This window comes from Rattus norvegicus, chromosome 18 (assembly GCF_036323735.1).
Source record: "Rattus norvegicus strain BN/NHsdMcwi chromosome 18, GRCr8, whole genome shotgun sequence".
NCBI lineage: Eukaryota > Metazoa > Chordata > Mammalia > Rodentia > Muridae > Rattus > Rattus norvegicus.
This window is the reverse complement of record NC_086036.1, coordinates 70,302,440-70,305,961: the sequence shown is the minus strand read 5'-3', so window position 1 is coordinate 70,305,961 and position 3,522 is coordinate 70,302,440. Positions and strand designations below refer to the sequence as shown.

The following is a 3,522-nucleotide window of genomic DNA, read 5'->3' as shown; positions in this document are numbered from 1 at the left end:
AAGAGATCAGGAGTCATAGAAGCAAGCATCACTAACAGAATACAAGATATTGAAGACGGAATTTCAGGGGTAGAAGATATCATAGAAAACACTGACACAACAAAGAAAATGCAAAGTGCAAAATGCAAAAATATCCTAATCCAAAACATCCAGGAAATCCAGGACACAATGAGAAGATCAAACCTAAGGGTAATAGGTATAGAAGAGAGTGAAGACTCCCAACTTAAAGGGCCAGTAAATATCTTCAACAAAATTATAGAAGAAAACTTCCCTAACCTAAAGAAAGAGATGCCCATAAACATACAAGAAGCCTACAGAATTCCAAATAGACTGGACCAGAAAGTAAATTCCTCCTGTCACATAATGGTCAAAACACCCAATGCACAGAACAAAGAAAGAATATTAAAAGCAGTAAGGGAGGCACCAGGTCTTGAGCAGCTGCCAGAGCCACTGGACAGCCCACCACCCTCACCGCGACATGGCCGAGAGTGACTGGGACACCGTGATGGTGCTGCGCAAGAAGGGCCCCAAGTCTAAGCAGGCCATCTTAGCAGCTCAGCGATGAGGAGAAGATGTGGAGACATCCAAGAAATGGGCTGCTGGCCAGAACAAGCAGCATTCCATCACTAAAAACACAGCCAAGCTAGACCGGGCAACAGAGGAACTACATCGGGACAGGGTGACCCAGGGGGTGGGCAAAGTGATCCTGCAGGCTGGCAGAGCAAAGGCCTGACGTAGAAGGACCTGGCCATGAAAATCAATGAAAATCCTCAAGTCATCGCAGACTATGAAAGTGGACAGGCCATTCCGAATAACCAGGTTTTGGGCAAAATTGAGAGAGCCATCGGGGGTTGGGGATTTAGCTCAGTGGTAGAGCGCTTGCCTAGGAAGCACAAGGACCTGGGTTCGGTCCCCAGCTCCGGAAAAAAAAAAAAAGAGAGAGCCAACGGCCTCATGCTCCGGGGAAAGGACATCGGGAAGCCTATCAAGAAGGGGCTGAAGGCGAAATGAACACAAAGCCTCGAAGCCAGTGGTTCCGGCTGAGCTCTTCTGGCTGGTCCCCCAGGACCACCAGCACTGCCATGGGTCTCCTCACATGGTCAAACGGAACATGGGGGTCAGGCCTGTGTGCCCCCTCAACCCATAACTGCTGTCAAACAAAGCAAAACCTTGCAAAGAAAAAAAAAGCAGTAAGGGGAAAAGATCAAGTGACATATAAAGGCAGACCTATCAGAATTCCACCAGACTTCTCAACAGAGACTATAAAAGCTAGGAGAGGGCAGATGTCATACAGACCCTAAGAAAGCACAAATGCTAGCCCAGGCTACTACACCCAGCAACACTCTCAATTGACATAGATGGAGCAACCAAGCTATTCCATGGCAAAACCAAATTTACACACTATCTTTCCACAAGTCCAGTCCTACAAAGGATTACAGATGGAAAACTTTAACACAAGGAGGGAAACTACACCCTAGAAGAAGCAAGAAAGTAGTCTCCTTGCAACTAACCCAAAAGAAGAGAGACACACAAAAAGTTAAAAAAAAAAAAAAGAAAAAGAAAAAAGAAAAGAAAAGATTTTGAAAGGCTGGCTTCGGCCCACTTGAACCATTCCTCATCCACATGCTTGCTCTGAGGAGACTCCACATAAGGATGGCTATATGGCAAGGAAACACAACAGCCCAGGAGGAACGGAATCACCCCCAGCAACTACGTGAGTGGCCTTTGAGGCAGATTCAGCCTTCAGAGGAGAGCCTAACTCCAGCTGACATTTTGATGTGAGCCACAGAGGCTCCCTGGAGCGGAGGATCCAGAAAGCTGTGTGCAAACCTGGAGACAGGGCTCAGCAGTTAAGAGCACCGTCTGGCTGTTCTGACAGAGGACCCAGAGTTTGTCCTCAGTACCTACAGTACACAGGTTGTAACTCTCTGTAACTCCAGTTTCCAGGAAGTCTGAATCCCTCTTCTGGCCTTGGTTACACTAATAAAAACATACACGAATAAGAATGTTTTTAAATCTTAAACAGAAGAAAATAACAAACGAACAACAGCCAACCAACCCCATGAACTAACGAAGTCTGTGGCCCCCACGCTCCGTGAGATAATCAATGTGTGCTGGTTTTGATCACCTAAGTTTGAAGCGGTTTAAGTTGGTCAGTGCACCCATAAAAGACCAACACAAAAGGCATCCTGCGGTGCTTGGCTTCTTAGTGAAAACTGCACCCCAGCAATCTTTCTCCTCCTCATGATGACATGGCACAGGTATTTCTTCCTGCTAAAGTGACCATCTTCAAATTGGGGCTTACATTTCTTTGGTAAAACGATCTATTTCCAGATCCTCGATCTCCCTTCTATGAGAAAGACAGCAGTTAGTGCTGCTGTCTCCATCTAAGTCTTACTTTTCCGTTTATCACTTTGGGAAAGGGCATTCTCAAGTAAGAATTTGGGGGACTAACCTGGGGATTCCAAACCTGTAGGACATTGGAGGGACAGTTGTCAATTGACCCTAAGAAAGCCAACCACTCTGGAGAAGAGGCTGCACTTTCTTTGGTGAGTCAGGTGACCAAATCTAAGTTATCATCAAAATTAAAGGAGGAGCTAATTGGGGATATTAAAAATCTTTCAACAGATTACTGTCTGGTTTGGGCAACTCAGAAGGGGTTAAGAAAAACCAAGGATGCTGCTGTAACAAGATCTCCCCTCCTATTTCTTTATGTAAACAAAACTTCTAAAATGTTTTTATAGGCTTTTATCTATGGCAAAATAGGAATACCTTTGGAGTTTTGCAATAATACCATTTGTGCTCATACTTCAGGATAATTTTAATACTTAGGCAACTAACATTTTTTAAAAGCATTTTTTATAGCCAAGTACCTATGGTGGCTGGAATGAAAATGGCCCCCATAGGCTCGTAGGCACCATTTTGAAAGGATTAAGAGGTGTGGCCTTGTTGAAGGAACTGTGTCACTGAGGGTGGGCTTTGACGTTTCAAAAGCTCAAGCCAGGTCCAGTCAGTGTCTCTCTCTTTCTGCTGCCTGTGGATTTGAATGTAAACCTCTCGGCTCCTTCTCTAAGCACCATGTCTGCCTGAGTGCCACCGCGATCCTGGCCACAATGAAAATGGACTAAACCTCTGAAACTATAAGCAAGCCCTAATTAAAGGTTTTCTTTTGTAAGAGTTGCTGTGGTCACGGTGTCTCTTCACATCAACAGAACACCATCTAGGACATTACTATAACTGGCTTTTCAATGGGTTTCTAGCACCAACGTTTATGGTAAAGTTCAAGAGGTGCAGGGAAAGAAATTCCAAACACAAAGAGAGAAAATAAAAGGAATGATTTAAAGAAATTTTTAGCAGGATGGAAACATGGTTTAGCAGATAAAGACCCTTGCCACCAAGCTTAATGGACTAAATTTCTTCCCAAAATCCAGTGGTGGAAGGAGAGGAAGGATTCCTGCACGCTGTTCTCCAACCTCCGCAGACCTGCCATGGCACACATCTGCATGCAGAAAAATGAATAAA

At 44.7% G+C, this 3,522-nt stretch overlaps 1 pseudogene; it reads left to right on the top strand.

Moving 5' to 3' along the window:
- The first annotated feature begins 478 nt into the window (after window positions 1–478).
- Edf1-ps3 (endothelial differentiation-related factor 1, pseudogene 3) lies at window positions 479–1,206 on the top strand (annotated as a pseudogene).
- The last annotated feature ends 2,316 nt before the right edge of the window (window positions 1,207–3,522 follow it).